The sequence below is a fragment of the Castor canadensis genome, chromosome 6 (assembly GCF_047511655.1).
Source record: "Castor canadensis chromosome 6, mCasCan1.hap1v2, whole genome shotgun sequence".
In the NCBI taxonomy this organism is placed as follows: domain Eukaryota; kingdom Metazoa; phylum Chordata; class Mammalia; order Rodentia; family Castoridae; genus Castor; species Castor canadensis.
In genome coordinates, this window is record NC_133391.1 from 126,112,886 (window position 1) to 126,137,164 (window position 24,279).

The following is a 24,279-nucleotide window of genomic DNA, read 5'->3' on the forward strand; positions in this document are numbered from 1 at the left end:
AGACCACACACTTCATGGTGCACAAGAAGCATCAAGAGAGAGAAAGTTACTGGGGACCAGGTATAAAGGCCTGCCCCCAGTGACCTACTTCCTCCAATTTCTCCAAAACCTCCCAAATACCACAACGAACTGGGAACCAAGCATTCAATACATGAGCCTTTTGGGGGAACACTTTGTCTCTAATCCATAAGAGATACTGAAGAGGTGCTACCCTTCCCATCCTACCATACATGCATGCATGGAAATGTCACAGAGAAACCTATTTATCTGTATAATCAATATGAGTTAATAATTATTTTTTTAAGAGTTGCAGTCTATACCAACATTTTTGATGGTGCTGGGATTTTGAACTCACATGCTAGGCCAGTGCTGTGCCACTTAAGTTATACCCCAGTCCCTTTTGCTTTAGTTATTTTTCAGATAATTTCTCATGTTTTCACCTGGGCCAGCTTTGGAGTGCAATCTTCCTCCCTACATCTCCTACGCTGCTGGGATTATAGATGTACACCCATAATTGGTGTGTTCTTTGAGATAGATTCATGCTAACTTTGTTGCTAAGACTGACCTTGAACCTTGATCCCCCATCTCCAAAGTAGTTTGTATTATAGACATCAACCACTGTGCTGGCCCCTAAATCAACATTTTAAGTTTAAAAAAATCCTATTTGTCTGAAGAAAGGCAGATTATTTTATCCTAAATTATGAGGTTTCATTATACATCTTTTCCTAAACCATCCAAACCCAGCTGGCACCTAGCACCCAATTTTGGTTTATACTATCCTTCAAGAAAGAGAACCAGGGTTCTTGAGAGAAATGGTACATTCTAGGAGTGAGGCAGGAAATGCACAAGATTAGCCTAGAGCAACCTGTAGTGTCAGAAGTAAAGAAGTTCTTAAAACAAAGTTTTTAAGCCACAATAATTTGAATTTATCAATTTGAATTTAATGAGCCAACTGAAAGAGCTCCCAATGGCCAAACCTGAAATAATTAGAGCAACAAAATAATTAAGATAATATTGGTAATATTACCCAAAGCATAAGATAAATATACATGAGTACATATTAATGTGAATAAATGATTGTTTAAAGAGAGGAGAACAAAATGTATCCTGTAACCGGAAGCATTTTAAATAATTTATGTAAATACTCCACCCTTAAAGAGGTGGTACAGAACTCATCAGTCTTTAACTCTATGCTGCATATGGTGACTTCCCTCCAAAGAGTATTAAAGGGGAAAGGGCAACTTTACTATGGAGTAACCCAACAAACAGTGACTCACTCAGGTGATGGAGGGTCACACCAACAGCAAGAAATCATGTTGATGGTACATACCCTTGACATGATGTGATATTAATGGCTCTTTCTCTTTGCAGTCTTCCTCCAAGAATAGCCCAGTGTCATCATGAGCAAAACATCAGACAAATCCAGATGAGAGACATTCTGCAAAATATTCCACCAATACTCAGAACTTCTCAAAACTGTCAAGGTCAAAAACAAGGAAAGTCTGAGCAACTATCGCAACCAAGAGGAGTTGAAACGAAGCATGACAACTAAGTACACAGTGGTGTCCTGGATAGGAACCTAGAACAGAAAAAGGGCATCAGGGAAAAACTTTGGAAATCTGAATGAAATGTGGACATTAGTTTATAAAGTATCAACAGTGGTTCATTAACTGTGGTAAATACACTCTGGTAATGTAAGATGTTAATATCAGAGGAAATGGATGTGGTGTATACAAACCTTGCACTATCTTTGCAACTCTTCTGTATATATAAAACTGTTCTAAAATTAGGTGCTTATTTAAACATAAAAACTTTTTCCTACAAATTATTTTTGAAAACCCAAATGCATAGAATGATTTTTTCATATTTGAAAATGACTTCTTTTATATCTAACATCCTGGTTACCAAATACCTGAAATCTATTCTCTTGCCTTTTCCAACATTTTTTTCTTTCACTCCCTAGCAAACCATTATATGTCATTACAAAAGTTTGATTCCCACCCCCACACACTTTAGGTCTTAACTTTTCTTTCCTCTCCCTTGCAGTTAAAATCTGAAAGCTACATATTTGTACTAGCATTGATATGATTCCATAAAAACTGACAGAAAGTGTATATCTGCAATGTCTTCATTTCTTTCTTTCAACATTAACTCTCAGCTGCTTGCTATAGACATTTACTCCTCTACTTCACCTTCTCAGTGACTTTCCAGCTGTTCCCTCCTCCTGTAGTCAGAATCCTCTCTCTTGGCTTTCTATATATACCATGTAGTGCTGAGGACCTTTATTTCTTCAAATTGCCATAAATAGAAAGGTCAATTCTCAATAATAAACACAGCTTGTGTAATGAAGGATTTTCTGGGGAAAGCAGCTGATAAAACCATCTTTTGGTGAGAACAGTGGGAAAAGAAGACCTGGCATTTGTCTTTTCTTAATCACTGAATCCCTGATATTTAGATTTTGTGGAACCTCTCTGGGACTAGGTTGAGATTACCCTCAATTATTGACTAACTTTGGAGAAGAATAACCACATAGTTCACATTACAAATTATCAATAAAAGTTGCATTTCAGTAGTTCCTTCCTTAAACTACATACCTCTACAAAGAGAAAGTTTCACACACAGGGTTTGTAAGCATGCACTAGAGTGAAAGAAACTGAGTGTTAATAGCTCTGGCAGCTGCTAATACAATGTGAATTGAGGGTGGATAAAATCCTTATTGACATCCAAAACCTCTCTGAGATAAAGCCACTTCCTAAAACTTCACCATTACAGTCTTAGCTTTAGCTTAAATGATTTTCCTAACCTTGGATCTGTTCCTCTTAGGGTCCTAGGGCTTTTTTAAAAAATATCAAATTTCTCTTTGGATCCAAAGAGAAATGGAGATGCACAGGATAAAACATCAAATGTCTTCCCTCATAATTGTAGTCATATCAGTTTAGCCCTGGTTAAAAGGGAAAACACACCCTTAGTTGCATGTGTTCAGTGGACAAAAGTCATAAAAGTTGAGAACTAGAGAAGAAAATTATAACAGAGACTGTCAGTGGTAATCACAGGCTTTGAGTCCTCTGTGATGGAGTTTGGCCTTTCGAAAGCCCCTAGCAAAACTTACAGAATTTGGGAGGAACTGAAGAAATGCCTCTTAGGTCTCCTTTAAGCTTCTCCATGAGCATAGACTTAGTAGTCAGTTACTACCTCTGTCAAGCACAGAGGTAGGATGGGATCCAGAATTGATGCTTTTGTGGGGCAAGTCCAAACATCTGGAAAGCAAATATGGTGATCCATGAAAGCAGAAAAAAATTGGAGAGTAATGAGACCCAAGTGGCCACGGTAAGGGCAGCATGTAGACAGACTCAGGGCAGTGGGGTTCCTAGTAGAGATACCCAGAACAGGAGACTTGAAAGAAGGTACAGGAGATGTAGGAAGAAGGTATGTAATATACTATTTGAGGAACAATTAACAACTTTATCATACATAATAAAAATCACTTCTAAATGCATTTAACTCTTCACAAACTTAGGCTTCTGTTTTATCCTAAGAGGTTAATGATTTCAGACAAACAAGTCTTATTGTTCTATTCAGATTCATGTAACTATCCAAAATGCCTTAGCAAGTTCACAGGGTAAGAATAAGGAACATAAAATCCATAATTATTACAAAAATCTTCCATGGAAAAGTTGAAAATCTTAGAACACAACTTTGTTGCAACTTTATCCAGCTTGTCCAGCACTGCCTGCATGCTAGGTTGTCTTCTTATTCTAATTTAATTAACTGACTATTATTAATATCCCCCCATAGAAAAGCAGTTGCTTTCTGATTACTTCACAACAAAGTAGAACTCATGCTCTTTTCCCTTCCCAGAGTGCCCTCCTCACCCCCTTATCTACCTACACATCTTTGGTTCTAATGAAAGTCTTACACAGGGAAGTATACACAAGAAGAAAACAATAACCTCAGCTAGAAATTTCCTCTCCTCCTATAAATTGTACCAGAAAAGTGTATGTACCATTCCTTGAATCAATATTTACTGAGTTCCTAGTACATGCACAGAACTGCCAGAGATTTTCTTAGAAATATACATTGTATATTCCTAAAGGAGAGGATCTGAGAACTCATACAGTGAAAAAATGTGTTTAATTTGGTCTACTGCAATGTTTTCTACCTTGAGTTTGGAATTCTGTGCTCCACACACTTATTAATAATCCATAAAACATTTTATATACTTTCTTCATTGTTATAAACCCTATATTTTCAAACTGCAAGCCACACTAAAAGTCTACAGTGCAAAGGGCCTCTCTACCCTGCCTGATGTCAGGGTCCAAGATGTTGTTGCCAGTACATCACAAGTGCTTCACATGATTGCAGCAAAGGGAGGAGCCATGTAGAAAACAACTAGCCTTTACTGAGGGTCTGTTGTGTGTTAAGCAGTGAGCTGAGAGCTTTGCATCAATTATTTTATTTAATCTTACAAGTCTATAAAATAAATATTGCTTTCCCTGCTTTATAAAAGAGAAAACAAACTCAAAAAGATTAATTTTTCCAAAGCTCACACAACTAATGAGTATTGAAGTTGGGATATCTCTGTCTCATATATTAAAGCTCTGGAGTATTTCATTTGAAAAATGTTTCTGCTGCTTTCAAAAAGTTTAAGAACCAAAATCTATATAAGAAATGGTCTAGGAGGACAGGGCAAGGTGGCAGATTATTGACATTCTTATAGCCAAGCGGTGAGCAACTACCCCAAAAAAGGAAGATCAGCAGAGTACCCCAAAAAGCACCCACGAGGTCCCATAACCAGTGAGAAGCATGCAAAGACCAAACCTATGAATTGTGAGTGTAGAAGGAAAGAAGATACAAACTAACTGCAATGACAACCTATTCAATAGAATAATAGGAGAGAACTTCCCTAACCTCAAGAAAGAGTCACCCAGGTGCAGGAAGCTTACAGAATATCAAACCCTCAGGACAAAAAGAGAAACACCCCCACACACATCATAATAAAAAAAACTCAGCACACAGAACAAAGAAAGAATTCTGAAAGCTGGAAAAAAGGAAAGACAAGTCACATATAAAGGAAAGCCATTGGAATAACAGCATATTTCTCAACTCAAACTCTAAATGCAAGAAAGTCATGGAAAGATATAATTCAGGCCCTGAAAGAAAGCAAGTGTCAACTTAGACTAGTCTAATGAGCAAAACTATTCTTCCTAATTGAAGGAGAAACTAAAATCTTACACAATAAGGAAAAACTTAAGGAATTTGCAACCACCAAGCCAGCACTACAGAAATAGTTAGAAGAATTTTACATACAGAAGAAGAAACTAGAGTAAGCAGGTAGACTCAATGAAGAATAAACCCTTTTTAGCAAGCATACCAGTAAATAAGGAAAAAGTGAAACTAAACAACAGGGAAAGAAAAATGACTGGAAACAACAGGTACCTCTCAACATTAACATGAATGTAAATGGCCTCAATGCCCCAATCAAGAGACATAGAATAGCAAGTTAGATTAAAAGGAAGACCCAACCATATGTTGTTTACAAGAGACTCATCTAAATAAAAGAAATAAGTACTGGCTTAGAGTCAAAGAGTGGTGAAAAAAATTTTCAAGAAAATGGACCCCATAAACAAGCATGAGTAGCTATACTCATATCTGACAAAGTAGACTTCAGACTAAAATCAATCAGAAAAGACAGTGAAGGTCAGGTCATATTAATGAAAGGAACAACTCATCAAGAGAAAATATCAATCCTTAATATATATGCACCAAAAAGGGGTACCCATCTACATTAAAAAAAATTCTGATGGCCCTAAAAGCACAGATAGATGCTAGCACAGTGATAGTGGGAGACCTAAATATCCCACTGTCACCAATAGATAAGTCATCCCAACAAAAGACCAACAATGAAACTTCAGAGCTACTCCACACATCAGACCAAATAGACATGGTTGATATTTATAGAATATTTCACCCAACAACTAGGAAATTCACATTCTTTTCTGTACCTCATGAATTTCTCCAAAACAGGTCATATTTTAGGACACAAAGCAAGTCTCAACAAATTCAAGAAAATCAAAATAACCCCCTTCAGATCACAACAGAATAAAACTAGACCTCAACAACAAAAGAAACCCCAGAAAATATCCAAACACATGGAGACTGAACAACAAACTGCTTTTTAAAAAATGGGTGACTGAAGTAATAAAGGAAGAAATCAAAAAGTTCCTAGAATCCAATGAAAATGAAAATACAACCTACCAGAATCTGTGGGACACAGCAAAGGCCATGCTATAGGAAAAGTTTAGAGGCCTCTCAAACAAACAACCTTATGATCTTAGGAAAACAAGAGCAAAACAAACCCAAAACAAGCAGACAGAGAAATAATAAAGATCAGTTCCAAGATCAATGAAATCGAAACCAAACAAACTTATACAAAGAATCAATGAAACAAAAAGTTGGTTCTTTGAAAAGACTAACAAGATCAACAAACTCTTAGCCGACATGACAAAACAGAGTAAGGAGAAGACCCAAATTAGTAAAATCAGGGATGAAAATGGGACATAACCACAAATACCAACAAAACCCAGAGATTCATTAGAGAGTACATTGAAAACTTATCATGCATGTAACCAAACAAAACTGAATCAAGAAAATATAACACCTAAATAGTCCTATTATTTGCAATGAAATTGAACAGGTAATAGTCTTCCTATGAAGAAAGCCCAGGACCTGATGGATTCATGGCTAAATTTGACCAAACCTTTAAAGAAGAACTAACACCGATACTCATCAACATTTCCAAGGAATAGAAAGGGAAAGAACACTACCAAACTCATTCTATGAAGCCAGCTATACACTCATTCTGAAACCCAATAAATACATAACCAGAAAAGAAAATTATACAACAATATCTTTAAAGAATATGGATGCAAAGATTCTCAAAAAAAATACTGGCAAACAGAATTCAACAACATGTCAAAAAGGTCATACACCATGACCAAATTAGTTTCATTTCAGGGATACAAGGATGGTTCAACATTCATAAATCCATAAACATAATACAGTACACAAACAGAAGCAAGGACAAAAGGCACATGATCCTCTCAATAGACAAAGAAAAAGCCTTTGACAGAATCCAACACCCTTTCATGATAAACATATACACAAAAGTAAGCATGATCATATACAACCTCAGTTGTAGAACATGTCTGCAATGGTGGAACTACTCCATGGAATTTGGGGAAAGAGAGAAAGGAAAAGAGAATGGTAGCACATCAGTAATATTGCATACTGTAAGAAGTGAAGGTAGAGGATATGAGGATGTGTATTGAAAGCTGTCGAAAAATGGGGGGGTGTGAGGTAAAAGGCTAAGGGAGAGTATTTGAAGGTATTGAACAGAGCAAACTAAAGTACACCCACAGTAGGCATACGTTGAGACAGCCTTTTGAATGTCAACTCAAATATTAATAATGAAAACAAGGAGTGTAAAATAGGCACAGCATATGGGGGGGATGTATAGAAAGGATGAAGGAAGGAGATTAAGGTGACAGTATATGGTTGATGGACTTCATATATGAAACAGAATTTAGAAACCTCTTGCAATTGCTTAAAGTGGGGTGGGGAGGGGGTTGAGAGGCAGAGACAATGGGGGAAATGTAAATAATTTACAATATAAGATTAATAGGAATTGTCACTCTGAACCCCCCCATATAGTGGATATAACCTAATAAAAGTTTTATAATTAAAAAAAAGGAACAGAGAGGAGTTCCAAGATGGTGGTTAGGTAGGGAATCAGAATTTCTGAACTCTGTGGCTCCAGAAACCACCTTGAGATGTGGAAGCTATGCTTGGGTTATTCTGATTGTTACTAGCCAAGATAATAACCACCATATTAGGTGCACATAAAATTAAAGCATTGATCCTTAAAACAGCTTTTAATTGCACCTAACAACCAGAAAAATCCCAGTGCAGCACAGTCAGCAAGGTGTGTCTCCCCTGGGGAATAAAGACCCCTGACTGTCTCTCTCTCTCTCTCTCTCTCTCTCTCTCTCTCTCTCTCTCTCTCTCTCTCTCTCTCTTTTTCTCCTCTCAATAAGCAGAAGACAGAGCATCAATCAGAATTGAAGTCTGCAACATCCTGGACCCCTAACCCATAGAAAGCCTCCCTAGAGCCCACTGTGCTGAGAAAAGTGCCATGCCATTTTTCCCTGTCAGCCAGTTCCAAAGCTGCTTGTGTAAACCTGCAGAATGAATAGATGAACAACATGCCCCATATGCAACTTCCCTACTCACCCCACAGGAACATAATCCAGTGCATCCCCTGGGCAGATTAAATCCCCCTAACACATGTGAAAAACATAAATAGCAAGTTGTAATCAAACACTGACAGGGGGGGATAGGGTGGAACACTGAACCTACCTCAGAGAATGGGGGTCGGGTAAGGAGCAAAATTCTCAGTCAATGAAGGCAGGAAAATTAACAAAGGCTGAAAGCAGGGGTGAGGCAACAAACTAACCTCCCAAAGTGGATCCCTGAGATGGCTTCCTGGGACTGAGGGCAGTACTCAAAACTGAATTGCCTCACCTTGCTGAGAGAGATCCCTACCAATCAGAGTTGCAGCTATAGGGAAATGCAGCTGCTGCCTGGTGAAAATAACAGCTTGGAGCACTTTGCATGAACTGGCAGTGAGTTACCTCAAGCCCTAATTGCAACCTGCCTTGTGGACAGAAGGAACCAAATACTATTCACAAGCCAATCACCTGGTAAGACCACATCAGAGCTCTGGCTTGTGATGGATGGCTCATAAGACCAAGGAAAGTGGAGGAAAAAAAAGAAAAAAACCCACCAGTCATCTCCACTCCAAGCTGTCCAATAAGAGGGATAGCACCCTTCCCCACAAAGCCCAAAATACCAAGCACAAATACCAGGATTGGTTGCCGAAGGAATAACTCCAGAACTTTTACCAACCAGACTGAACTTTCTGTTGTTGCTGTACCTGGTGTTTTGTTTTGTATTTTTTATTAACTTTACCATCACTATTTTCATATCCCTGTTCTTACCCCCTTCATTTTCATCCCCTTTCTTGTATTACAATCCATTGTTCTCCCTCCTAACTACTCTTTCTGCCTCTTCTCATCCACCCTCTCCTCCTGTCTTCACCTCCCCAACTATCCTTTCCCAGCCTGTCACCATACCACCTCTTCCTCTTACACACTCACCACCTGCTGACTAACTTACTGTATCAACTGTACGCAACCCATCCCCGTGCAATCCCTGACACAAGCACCCTCCACTACAACAGCAGAAATACACCCAAACACACAGAAAGGCCACAAAACCCAGAAGCCCCCATAGCTCTTCTCTCACCCATCCATCCCTTTCTACCCTTCCTTTTAGTGCCACCTTTATGAATTACCCAAGTTTCTACCTCTAGCCTAATAGCCATTACCATTCCCAAACTGCCAACTCCCATTGTTTATAGATATTATCACCAAGGGGTAAGCAACTGTTCTGGCATTGAACCTGTGAATTTATTATTGTTAATTTACACCTCCAGGCTACAGAACAGAAAGAGCACATCAACCTAGCTAACAACCAAGTCAGTCACAACACAAAAATTAAATCAAGGGAAAGAAAACAGGCAATTAAAACCACCAACTAAGCTATCAAGAACATAGTTGCACAGCACCAAGTGGAACTATGGGGAGAAGAACAAGGGATGGAAACTACACTCCTCAAAAAAATAATTCAATAGAGGATTTGGTAAGAAGCACAAAAAATGGATACCCCGTTCCTGACCCCAACAAAACAATGATAAATATCACTAATGAGCCCAGTGACACCCATAAAAATCTCTCAAAGAGGAAATCATGGAAGAAATCACAGAGAAACTCATGGAGAAGATATTAGACTCAGTTAACCAGAAAGTACAAGACACACTCAAGAAATTTCAAGGCACCAAAAATAAACAACATGAGAAGACACAGAAACAAATAAATGAACTCAGAGAGGACTTCAAGAAACCCCAAAGTGAAACAAAAGACACTAATAAAAAAAAGAGACATGTGAGTTAAAGAAGACAACACAAAATATGAAAGAGGAGTTGAAAAAAGATATAGAAAATCTCAGAAAAAAGAATCAAACAGAAATCTTGAAAATAAAAAGTTCCGTTAGTCAAACAAAAAACACAGTGGAAAGCCACTCCAGCAGACTAGAACAAATGGAAGACAGACTCTCAGAGCTCAAAGATAAAATAGAAATTAAAGAGAAAAACAGAAGAACTATTGGTCAAATAGCTCAAGAGCTGTAAAAGGAATATCCAAGAACTCAGTGACTCCATCAAAACACCAAACCTGAGAATTATGGGCATTGAAGAAGAAGAAGTGCAAGCCAAAGGGATGCATAATATATTCAATAAAATATTGAATTCAGAAAATTTCTTAAATCTTAAGAAAATTTTGCCTATTCAAGTACAGGAAGACTCCAGGACACCAAACAGGCTTGACCAAAATAGAACCTTTCCACAGCATATTTAATATTATCATTAAAACAACAAGCACAGACAACAGAGAAAGAATAATGAAGGTTATGAGAGAGATAAAACAAATAATGCATAAAGGTACACCCATCAAAATAACAGTAGATATCTCAACAGAAAACTTAAAAGTGAGAAGGGCATGGAATGTGGTATATCAGGCACTGAATGAAAATAATTTCAACCCTATGGTACTCTACCCAGCAAAACTATCATTCAAAATTGACAGAAGAATAAAAGTCTTCTTTTATTCTTAAACAGAAACTAAACAATATATGACCACCAAGCCACCACTACAGAAGATTCTACCAGGAATGTTGCACATAAAAGATGAAAAAAAAAAAACAAAACCACAAGCGGACAGGAAGTATTTAAGTGCAGAAGACAAGTAATCAGACAGTAGCAGTGACTTGGCTGCACACAATCAAATCCTTAAACAGCAAAAATGAAATAGTAGGATTCACCACATACCTAACAATATGTCAATGGAATCAACTCCCCCACCAAAAGACACTGTTTGGCAAACTGGTTTTAAAAGGAAGATCCAACAATCTGTTGTTTATAAGAGACTCACCTTATTGACAGCAATAAACACTAGCTTGGGGTGAAAGTCTGGAAGAAAATTTACCAACCTAATGGCCCCCAAAACAGACAGAAGTAGCAGTTCTTTATCAGACAAAGTAGACTTCAAATTTACATTGGTTAAACATGACAAAGAAGGACACTTCATACTAATAAAAGGGGCATACATCAAAAGAAAATAAAAATCATCGGCCTCTATGCACCCAAGGTCAGTGCACCCAATTTCATCAAACATATACTAAAGGATTTAAAAAACACATATAGACTCCAACACAGTGGATGTTGGAGATATTAATACCCCTTTATCACCAATAAATAGGTCATCCAGACAAAAAAATCAACAAAGAAATCCTAGATCTATATGGCACCATAGATCAAATGGACTTAACTGACGTCTACAGAATATTTCATCTGGCAACAGCACAATATACATTCATCTTAGCAGTCCATGGAACTTTCTCCAAAATACATCATATCTTAGGAAACAAAGCAAGCCTCAGCAAATATAAGAAAATAGAAATAACCCCCTGCATTCTATCTGATAATAGTGCAATAAAACTAGAACTCAACAACAAAAGCTACAGCAAAAATTACACAAACAATTGGAGGCTGAATAATACATTGCTCAATGATCAGTGGATCATAGAAGAAATAAGAGAGGAAATCAAAAGGTTCCTGGAAGTTAATGAAAATGAAAACACCACCTACCAAAACCTATGGACACAGCAAAGGCAGTCCTAAGAGGAAAGTTTATAACCATGCGTGCACATATTAAAAGGACAGAAAGATCTCAAATAAACAACCTAATGCTACATATCAAACTCCTAGAAAAACAAGAACAAGCTAAACCCAAAACAAGCAAAAGGACAGAAATAATAAAAATAAGGGCAAAAATCAACAAAATAGAGACCAAAAAATCCACACAGAGTCAATGAAACAAAAAGTTGGTTCTTTGAAAAAATAAACAAGATTGACAAGCCCCTGGCAATAAAGAGGAAAAAGACCCAAATCAGCAAAATCAGAAACAAAAAAGGGGAGATAACAACAAACACAAAGGAAATCCAGAGAATCATCAGAGACTTCTTTGAGAACCTATATTCCAATTAACTGGAAAATCTTGAAGAAATGGACACATTTCTAGATATATATGTCCATCCAAAACTAAACCAAGAGGATATTAAACACCTAAACAGATCTATAACACATAATGAAACTGAAGTAACAATAAAGAGTCTCCCAAAAAAGAAAAGTCCAGGACCTGATGGATTCTTCACTGAATTCTACCAGATCTTTAAAGAAGAACTAATACCAACACTCCTTAAATTTTTCCACAAAATAGAAAGGGAGGGAACACTGCCTAACTCATTCTATGAAGCCAGTATTACAATCATCCCAAAACCAGAAAAGGACACATCCAAAGCAGAGAACTACAGGCCAATCTCCTTAATAAGCATTGATGCAAAAATATTCAATAAAATAATGACAAACTGAATGCAACAACACATCAGAAAGATCATTCACCATGACCAAGTTGGCCTCATCCTAGGGATGAAGGGATAGTTCAACATACACAAATCAATAAACGAAATACAGCACATTTACAAAAGCAAAGACAAAAACCTCTTGATCATCTCAATAGCCACGAGAAAAGCCCTCATACACTGCTGGTGGGAATGTAAGCTAGTACAACCACTTTGAAAAACAATATGGAAGCTTCTTAAAAAACTAAACATAGATCTGCCATATGATCTAGCAATACCACTCCTAGGGATATACACAAAGGAATGCAACTCAGTTTGTTACAAAGGCACCTGCACACCCATGTTTATTTCAGCACTATTCACAATAGCCAAGTTATGGAAACAGCCAAGATGCCCCACCACTGACGACAGGATCAAGAAAATGTGGTATCTATACACAATGGAATTTTATGCAGCCATGAAGAAGAACGAAATGTTATCATTCGCTGGTAAATGGATGGAATTGGAGAACATCATTCTGAGTGAGGTTAGCCTGGCCCAAAAGACCAAAAATCATATGTTCTCCCTCATAAGCAGACATTAGATCAAGGGCAAACACAACAAGGGGATTGAACTTTGAGCACATGATAAAAGCGAGAGCACACAAGGGAGGGGTGAGCATAGGTAAGACACCTAAAAAATTAGCTAGCATTTGTTGCCCTCAACGCAGAGAAACTAAAGCAGATACCTTAAAAGCAACTGAGGCCAATAGGAAAATAGGACCAGGAACTAGAGAAAAGGTGAGATCAAAAAGAATTAACCTAGACGGTAACACACATGCACAGGAAATCAATGTGAGTCAATGCCTTGTATAGCTATCCTTATCCCAACTAGCAAAAACCCTTGTTCCTTCCTATTATTGCTTATACTCTCTCTACAACAAAATTAGAAATAAGGACAAAATAGTTTCTGCTGGGTATTGAGGGCGTGGGGGGAGAGGGAGGGGGCTGAGTGGGTGGTAAGGGAGGGGGTGGGGGCAGGGGGGAGAAATGACCCAAGCCTTGTATGCACATATAAATAATAAAAGAAAAAAAAAGAATTAACCTAGAAGGTAACACACATGCACAGGAAATTAATGTGAGTCAACTCCCTGTATAGCTATCCTTATCTCAACTAGCAAAAACCCTTGTTCCTTCCTATTATTGCTTATACTCTCTCTTCAACAAAATTAGAAATAAGGGCAAAATAGTATCTGCTGGGTATTGAGGGGGTGGGGGAGAGAGGGAAGGGGTGGAGTGGGTGGTAAGGGAGGGGGTGGGGGCAGGGGGGAGAAATGACCCAAGCCTTGTATGCACATATGAATAAAAAAAAAAAAAGACTTAACCTAGAAAGTAACACACACGCACAGGAAATTAATATGAGTCAACTTGTATAGCTATCCTTATCTCAACTAGCAAAAACCCTTGTTCCTTCCTATTATTGCTTATGCTCTCTCTTCAACAAAATTAGAGATAAGGAGAAAATAGTTTCTGCCGGGTATAGAGGGGGTGGGTGGTAGAAGGAGGGGGCAGAGTGGGTGGTAAGGGAGGGGGTGGGGGAAGGGGGGAGAAATGACCCAAGCATTGTATGCACATATGAATAATAAAACAATAAGAATTTTTTAAAAAGAAAGAAAATGTGGTATTTATACACAATGGAATTTTACTCAGCCACAAAGAAGAATGCAATTTTGTCATTTGCAAGTAATGGATGGAACTGGAGCACATCAACTTAAGCAAAGTTAACCAGGCTCAGAAAGCCAAAAATCACGTGTTCTCCCTCATATGTGGATGATAGACCTAAAACAAATGCAGTAACATTATTGGACATGCATCATACACTAAGAGGAGACCACGCACAGGAAAAAGGAAGGAAACCTAAAACTTAAATGTGTTGATGTGCTCACTGTATAGAAGCAAATATAATAATCTTAAACTGGCATAAGCCACTATTGAAAGGAGGCTAGGAAGTAGTGAAGAGGTCTGGTAGAAATTAACCAATATTTGTTGTAATACACATATGCATGGTAACAACACTAGGAATCTCTCTGTATAGCTATCTTTATCTCAAACTAGCAAAAACCCTATGTTTTCCTTATTAACTGTTAGGTTTTCTCTCCAACAAAATCAGCAAACAAGAGGGCAGGACAGGTTTGCCTGGAAGAAGGTAGGGGAGATAATAATATATACACATGTAAATAAATGTAAAAATGATAAAATAATATTAAAATAAAAAAAGAAACAGTCTAGTAAAAATGAAAGAAATCTGAAACACTACTGCACTGGTTTCTAATAGCAAAAGGGTTTTAACTTTGATTAAAAATTAAAATCACCACCTAATAAAACATTTTTAATGTGGACATTTTCTAAGAATTCTAAAAATAAATCTCCATCTGACTTTCACTCTTTAGAATTGCTTTAAGGTTTAAAATAAATGTGTGTGTATGTGTGTGTGTAATCAAAGATAAATATAAAATGAAAAAAGCCTTTATGTTTAATGCATGGTGTTTGCTAGCTGCTGCATGTCCAAAGAAAAGCATTTAATTAAACATCTAATAATATTTTTATAACACTTCAAATCCAATTTTACAGTTATAGCAACCAAGATAGTCTTTCTTATTTGAAATTTTAAAATTGCAACCAAGAGAATGAAAACAAGTTTTAATTTTTCAAGTTTCATCTAGAAGTCTTGTTCCACACCAAAGAGCAAAATGATGCTTCACTGTATGGCTAAAAGAACCAGTGATCACAGTTTGTTATTTTGTCTTTTTTTACCCCCATCACTTACAAACTAGAGTTTAAGAGAAAAGCTCAACAACTATTCAATGTATCTTTAAGCCCCAAACAGGAAGCTGCTTAACTACAAAATGGTCATCCAGGTGGAAGATTTCCAAAACTAAGCAAACTCCTAGAGGAAAAATCAAGCCCTGTGTTCTCAGGTCTTAATAGGAAGGGGACGGATGCAATAGTGGCAGCCCAAATAAACACATGGAGTGGGAGTTTGCTGCCATCCCCTCTCCACTCCCACCTGCTAGAGGAGGATCTGGTGGGGGTCTCTCCTTCAGGGACCCCCTCATCCAATATTCTTCAGTTCTCACAGCCCTTCCCCCAAGGCCTGTCCTGCCTACACCCTGGTTAGTTGCTCTGTCATCTCAGTCATCACAGCTTACCTGCCCACACCCCCTCATCTGTTAAAGTCAGTCTTCTGCAAGGTAGTCAGCTAGACACAACCAGTCCATACTGGCCAATAAAGGATTTATGTGGTTATTCTCCAAAACAGCACATTTTTATCATAACAAGAGGCTTTGATAGCTTAGTTCATGAGTGATACAGCATATATTTCAAAAGGCAGTGTACATTTTGGATCCCTCACACCATGAACCCTAACATATAAAGATGGCCTTACTATTTCTTTCTTCAGTACACAATATTCAGTACACAATATGCTTCTCAAAAATTGTATTCAGTAAAACACAAGTGTCCTACGAATGGCTATTTCTCACACACAGGCACACACACACACACACACACACACACACACATACACGCAAAGTACTCTCTGGTCAAGCAAGTGGGAAAACATATTTCCATAGCTGTATCTACTTGGAAATTCTTTGCATATATTAATGCTTTTAAGGCTGTGCAAGGCTAACATCTACTGTTCCTTAGCCAGTGTTTCATCTATGCATACAATAAAAAGTTCAGTGTCAACATCCCTGCTTTCAAAAGACTTACACTCTAGTCAGGCTAGGAACAAGCAGCAAAAAAGTAAACAAGGTAATTCATAAAGACACACTTTCCAAAAGAAAAATAACATAAAACAGGGAGATGTGATATAGTGTATACTTGGATTGGTGGTCTGAGGAGGTGGCTCCGAGACGGAACTCTGAAAGAAGAGCTCTCCAGGAGGGGAGATTCATATCCAAGGACAGAAACAGACCTGTGTGGCCCAGATGGAGTGAATGGACAGAAACATGAGGTGAGGGCAGACACCATCAGCACAAGGAGAACATTTGGATTTATTTTAAGTGCAGTAGAAAGCTAGGATCAATTTAAGTGGCAAGTGAGGTAATGGGATTTAGTTGCCCCAAGTTCAGTCTGCATATGCTCTGGAGAGTTCAGGGCATCTATGCCTGCAGGTAGGTTAACAGTAGCTTCAGAAATGCTCCAAGGAAGGGATGGTTGAGAAGACAGAAAAGCAAAAGGGCATCCTGGAAGTTGACGGGAAGACTTGCTGGTGGAATGGGCACTGTGGGGTAGGAGAAAAAGGGAATCAAAAGTGATTCTGAGCTTATCATATCTTACTTAACATCTTGATCTCTAGCTGCATCTATTTTCTTGCAAGCAACATGATTTCATGCCAGACTCAGAAAGACAAATATCACATTTGCTCTCATGAATGGAAACTAGATTTAAAAAAAAAAAAAGGATATGAAAGTAGAAAGAAAGTTATTCAGAGACAGGAAGAGGACCAGTTTGGTGGGAGTTAGGGGTCTGGGAAAGACAAGAGAGGATAATGAGGAGGTGAATATTGTCAAAGTAATTATATGCACATATGAAAATGTCATAATGAAGCCTTTTGTTTTCTACAATTAATATATGCTAATAAAGGGGGAAATTATTGCTTTAAAACATTGTTTGTCATGGAAAAAAGTGATACTGAAGACTGTGGTTGCAGATCAGTGGCAGAGCATGCACTTAGCATGCATGAAGCCTTGGGTTCGATCTCCAGCACTCCCCAAAAATGGTGTCTGACTTGAACATCCCAAAGGCAAAATCCATCCATTTACTGCAAAGGGATGGGAACTATTTCAAAATGTGTTTGACCGCAGAACTCATCCTTTTGCTATGCTTGTTAATAACTCGTGAGACTCCAGGGTCTGTGAAGCACAGCATGGAAACATTGCCTGAGCTCTAAATCAGCATCTTTCGCTCCTGTCTTCCTGAGACTTGAAGTTTACTCCTATTCTTTGGGAAAAACTTCATGTCACAGTGTGGTACCGTCTATGCGAACTTAAAATTTCTTGTGGTAGACTATGGGGCAATATGTACACGACAAGTCAATAGTCAACAAGCCTGAAGTCTGATAATAGTTTAATGTTACTATTTTCACTGTGTCTTGCTGGCTAGATTAACTCATTACTAAATAATAACAAAGAATACATTTATTGAACTCTTGTTATGTTAAAGGCACCCTTCTAAGACTTGTACATCAATCTGAGTGTTTAATCAGCATTTAAGTCCAGGTATCATTATATTAATTTTACTGAGAGAAAAGTAGCTGAAGTCACATACAGGAAGGGACAAATATCTATCCATGTTTAACCCTGGGTTTGTTTTTTCCAAATGAAACCTTTGGCTTTCTGGGCTCCAGAATTCAAAGTAGACTTTACAATCAAAAGTAAAGGTGAATGAGAAAAGCAAAACAATAATTTCTGTTGGGGTTTACAGTGAGGACAGCCAGGTTAGGACCAGACTCCCTCCCCCTTTGCAGGTAGCTTTCTAGAAACTCCACCCAGCCCCAAAGACTGACAAAGAGACAGTTGTTAATCTTTATCTCCAGATGAGTGCCAAGGACAATTGAGCAGACAGTAACCTAACTAGAACTTATCTTTCTTGGTTGCCCAGCAATAGTTTTCCTTAGTGACCTTCCTGGTACTTTTCCACTACCTCCTATATCTAGCCCAAGCCTGTGAGTAGCAGTGGGCTCTAGCTCTCTTGCTGGGGCCCCCTCCACAGGGCTCCTGCCTGAACAATAAACCCTGTGCTGGTGTTTGAGTGGACTCTCTGCCTCTTCCATGCCTTTTTCATTTCAAACAATTTCACCCAGTCTATTAAGAATTAATAATTATTTTGACTCTCATTTTTCTTTCAATTTAGCCTGTTGAAAATAATGAAAACATCTCTAAAAGCACTGAGAAAACCATCAAGAAAGTGAGATTTATTTGATTCTATTTCATTTTTTTGGTAGCAGTGGTGGTAGTAGTTAGTAAGCTCTCTAGCCTGGAAAGATTTTATTTAAAATTTTAAAAACAAAAAAGTGTGGCATGCTGAAAGAGAATACAGGGGTAGAATAAGGAGAAAATAACTGCTTGAGACAGTGTCCAGAGGTCACACAGCAAAGAAACTTCCAGAACTTGATCTGAACATGAACCAAGATCTTCCCTAGAGGACCAAAGGAGCCCGTCAACAGCTGTACCCGCTCTGGTCCTCCACCAAAGGTTACCAGAAACAAGATGCCCTCCCACCCAAATCCAGTTTTCTGACAGTCAATCATAGTTCTTCACCACCTCTCCACTCTGAGAGTCTCACATGTCAGTCATTCAAATGGTCCCATCCACACCAACTGTGTTCACAGCATGAAGAGAAAGAAAGTGTAGTCCAGATGACTAAGAGAGCTCAGTATTTTCTTGTGACTAGAGGGATTTTTTTGTAAATAACAAATAAGAACCAGACCCAGTACAATCAGTCTCTAAATCTAAATTAAAAGTTATATCAGCATCTCTTACAGCTTCAATTGCGTCTTCAGCAAGGCAAGAGGAAATAAAAGGAATGGGAAGAGCACCAGATTTTGATTCTTGACTGTACTATGGGGCTTTTAATTTTTCTGGGGGGAAATTAGGGCTTTTGTTTTGCCTTGTTTTGGAGTTTTCATTTCCAAGCAACTAGCACTGAGGATAACTGAAAGTTAGAAAGTTTATGTGTTGTCTTAACTTCAGATGCCTTTGTGAACCAGGTATGGAAGAACAGGTCTGATCTTTTAAGTGAATCTCTGTTAGGTTAATCCAATTAAGCCAATATTTGCTTAGTGATTACTCTATGCCAAGCATCACTAAACACAAAGGATATCAAGATCTCAGACTCCCTCCCCCTGCCCTTTCTCTGTATCCTGAATTTGTCATCTTGTTCTCTTCATATATATATGATCATGCGTCACCTAACCTCTCTACATTTATTCTCTAAGGTTATTTTGAAATTTAATCTTTCTCTTCCAGGTACTCAAGTCACCTCACATGATCTAATTTGCAGACTTAATGAGATATTCTCCAGTTGGCTCACCATTCAACTGAATCTATGAAACAACAGTGTGACCCTATATAAACCACATAGCCACATGCCCTAGCTCACAGAGATCTGATGTCTGACAAATAGTATTGGAATTCAAATTGCTTGTGTTTTCACAGAAACTCAACAGAAGCCTTGTAATGCTGCCCCATACCTCTGTATGTGCTCACTGAGGGATTCATCCCCTACAGAATGACAGAGTGGGGTCAGAGGCTCAGCTGGTCCTTGTGTCATCTAACCTACATGAGCTGCACAAGAGACCTGCACTGAGAGAGAAAAGAAGAGAAAGAGAAGAGCCAGGGTTAGACCTATGATACCTGTGAGTATAAAAGAAGTGTAGGTCATTTTATGAGGAACTTGGATATGTGAACTTGTGACATGGTTGATCATATGATCCAAGGTCATCCAGCAATTTGCTTTCTGAGCCTTTATATTGCAAGCCTCCTTCACCTTCTTTCAATATGCATTGTCCAGCTATGAAAATTACTACTTATTCATTAGCCAAGGTTGTTAACTAAAGCACTCTTTCTGAAAAATTCTTGATTTTAATTAAAATTAGACATACAGCTGCACAGGTCTCTCGTACATTTCTTTATACTATGTTTGCTCTTTTCTGTTAGATGCTAAAGTAGGGTCTTGGGAAAGCCTGGTGAGTCTTCTGTTGGTCTTGCTTTTGTTTTGTTTCATTTTGTTTTTCATTTTCTTTCATAGACCTGGGATGTTCAAGTGTTTTTCGTGGCTATTACCAAAAACTGTTTTATAATTATATAAAAACTAATTCAAAATTAAAATATTACAAATGCTATACTGATTTAGTAGGAACTAAATTTAGCAAAATATGCTGATGTAGCAAAAGGGGTTTTTAACATATATCATTTTATTTTTAGCTGACACATAATAATTGTATGTTACTAAAGTCCACAAGGGGACAAGGGGCATCTCTCTACAGTTTAAAGATGAGCGACATTTAACAGCATTACAGTAGTTTCTTGATAGTTACTACTAAATGAGTGTTTGCCTCATCCTGAGCACAGAGTTTTGTGCTTATATACACCATCTCACATGTTTTCCCCATTAAACTCTGAAACAAGTAGTACTTCCCAACTCACAGAAGAGAGAAATGAAAGCTTAGGAAGAATAAGCAAATTACCCAGCTTAAGTAAGAAGCAGATAAGCCCCAGTCTGTCTCACTGCAACACGTGTGGTAACTTGATAGATGATGATGATAGATGATAGATGATAGATAGATAGATAGATAGATAGATAGATAGATAGATAGAACAAAGTCAGGTAATTTCATTGTCATAAGCACTTGAGGGTGAGTAAAGCAGATAATTCCTCTTCCCTTTGGAGCTTAGAATTTAGGACAAAGATCATCTCAGACTATGTCTCCCAGAGCAGAGGTAAATTTCCAGCCCAAGTTAAACCACAAAAATAGCCACTTGGGACTTACCACTTTGACCTTTGTAAATATTTATTTTGAGAATTTCACTTTGGCACTATTAACTAGCTGGTACCTAGTGACCTACCATTTGGAAATTCCTTTTGTGTTTATTATTGGCATGTGCTGGAGTGCTTAAGATCCATGCTTAAGTCTGCTGAAACCAACCTAAAGATGGTGACTGAGGAAGTACAATAGGTCGTCTTCTGCCTGGAAAGCCTTGCACAAACAGCTAAGCAACTCCCCAAGCTCACAATGGAATTGATCGGTGACTGGCAGTTGTGGCAGGTGGGTAACACCTTGAGAGACCAACCCAGGGCCCAATGAGGAGGCGAGGTGTCATTGAGTTTATAAAAAGGAAAACCCCCCAGGCACCTCGGTGGACTACCAATGTCTGGGTCCCACCTCTCTGCTTCTCCACCAAGAGGCCTTTACTTTCACTTCTCAATAAAACTCTTGCTTACTTTCACTTTTGTTCTCATCTTTAATTCTTTAAAACACTAGGGAACAAGAACCCACATCAGCCGAACAAGACTGTAGCTGCACCCTTGTGCATCATTTGGGTCCCTGTTTCACATGGTTCTGTCTTAGGAAGACTCACAGCAAAACTTTTTGTTGGGCTCCAACACCAGGGAAAACATATGCCTCTCCTGAGCCTTCTGGATGACCATGCTTCCCTATTTGCTTTGACAGCAAGGAAGCTTAATATCAAGTCTAACAGCTGACTATGAAAAGTTGTACAGAAGATTAGAGTATACCTCATGCACTAGTATTTCCCCAGGCTTAATTTCACTACCTTTTCTCTTTTTTCTCATTACTTTAATTTTTTCTCTCCTGGGGTCATTTGTCATAGGCATTCATGCCATGTTTTTTAAACCCTATTTGGAGCAGAGACATCCATACATTTATCAGTTTCTGTGTGTAAAAAGCATTTGCAACTGGAACAGATAAATGGCCCCCATTAGACTGAGAGGGCCTCACAGTCAGGAAAGATGCCTCATTCATCACCTTATCATCAGGACAAATGCTTGGCTTGACAAATATTAGCCCTGAATAAACACTATAAGTAACTGGAATTTTTAAATATACCCAAAGAATCTTGGGCAACTCTGAAAAACACGGTAGAATTTTGAACTACTTCTTTAGTACTTCAATCTCCATTAGATGAAACATATTTTTATTTACATTCTGATTCATCAGAAGTGGAAAGAATGTATGGAAATGTCACAATGAAGTCCATTAAAATGCACAACTAATGTGGGTGCTGGTGGCTCACACCTGTAATCCTAGCTACTCAGGAGGCAGAGATCAGGAGAATCTCGATTGGAAGCCAACCTGGGCAAATAGTTTGTGAGACTCTTATCTCAAAAAAACCCATCCAAACAAAAAGGTTGGTGGAGTTGCTCAAGGTATAAGCCCTGAGTTCAAGTTCCAGTAGCAAAAAATGCATAACTAATATCCATTAATAATTATAACAAAAAAGAATTAACCTTAATATATCTCTCTAGATTATGCCCACGAATATATAATGTTCATGTCATATTTTTGCAGAAGTAAAATCATATAGAACCCAAAGGAAAGAGAAGATTCTGCTAAAATAGAGTCCATGTCTTAAAATGCCAGTGCCCCTAACAGAATGAACACAACACAGTTATCAACCCTCTAGCCTACCATCCCTATCAGACAACCCATAGACCATGGGGGCTTAATAAATGCTTTCTGAATAAAGGTCAAAAACTGGGGATCTTGTTGTCTTTTGTGCAAAGAAGTGAAAAACTGCTCTATTCTTGATCCTCTCTGTAGAGGAGATGAATTATCTATCGTTTCATGCTTAAATGAAGATGTCAGACTCAGACACACTTGGATTCAGATCCTAGCTATGCCACTAGCCAACATCACAACCTTACCTTTCTTAAGTAAACAAGTTACCTAACCCTCTATTTGCTCAGCTACAAATGGTGATTAACCATAATACCTACTCATGGGGTTCTTGTAAGGATATAATGTGCTCAACACACCTTGCCCAATGGTTTGCACACTGTGAGTACTAAGTAAGTAGGGGCTTTTCTTCTATTCATTCCAAAATCAAACATGAAACATCTACCTTAGAGAAGTAAATTGTAGGTAGTATACTTATAACCAATAAAACCCTCTGTTTTGGTTTCTAACAACAACTCAAGCCTACCCAAACTACTTTCTTCTCCAAATCCAAGGCTATGTAAATTTTCATCCTCCCCCTTTTATGGAAGTTGCTGTGAAGAGAGGAACAGGGCTCATTAATAGATAACTTCAAAATCCTCTTAACATACTAGAAATAATTGAAAAATAACAGGGCTTCTTGACTATTTCAAAGAGATACTGAGAAATGGGATTTGAATTTAAAGCAAGCATCATTAATAACATTGAAATATTTGGGAACCTCATGATTGCTTTCTGAAAATTACAAAAACAAACACTCTTCTAAGTGATGACAATATGAAGTGTTTTATTTAATTTAGTATTTATGAAAGATATTGTATATTTACCTAAATAGAACCCAAGCTTACAGGCCTACAAATTGTTGCTTAAAATAATTTCCTACTAAAGCTTTGTCCTTAAGTCACCACAAACCCATCTGGGTCCCTGTATGATCCATCTGTATGCATGGGAAAGAGAATGACATTAACATCATGTCTACACAAAGACCAATTTTGCATTTAGAGACAGAATGAAAGAATCATTGACTGCACAATTATCCAACTAGGTTTGAAGTCTTCTGACGGCAGGAATGTGAGTACCCGGGAACTTTGACTTCAAGATCATGAATACCTTGGCCAGAGATGCTCTGCAGCTACCCACAATGGAGTACAAAGAACTTATATTCAGGGGACCAAATTGAGTGTTTTCAATATCTGTCTCCCCACCCCACACCCCCAAATGGAGGCCTGTTCTCTGGGCTCAAAAACAACACAGCCATTGTTTTTATGCCTTCAGTTGTAAGTGAGCAAACCCAATGACTACACTAGCTGCACTACATCTGTGTCCATGAGGAGTTGCAGTGTGAAGCAAGAGGACAACTCAGTGGACTGGCCATGCTCCCTCTGGACAGCAAATTTGTTAGCACTAACAGACAGTTTCTACTTGAAAATTGACATATGTATTCCCATCTACTGCAGTGGTTAA

General features: G+C 38.1%; 1 long non-coding RNA gene across 3 annotated transcripts in view; it reads right to left on the minus strand.

Annotated features, from left to right (window-relative positions):
* The window catches only part of LOC141423924 (uncharacterized), a 111,600-nt gene that overhangs the window by 56,432 nt on the left and 30,889 nt on the right, over positions 1-24,279 (minus strand). Inside the window, exon 2 of one of the 3 annotated variants that reach the window (XR_012448689.1) lies at positions 1,331-1,438. The exons of 1 other annotated variant lie outside the window; for it this stretch is intronic. This is a non-coding gene — a long non-coding RNA (uncharacterized lncRNA). Of the gene's footprint in view, positions 1-1,330; positions 1,477-24,279 lie in introns of all 3 variants that reach the window. One more of the 3 variants, XR_012448688.1, reaches the window with a different exon arrangement.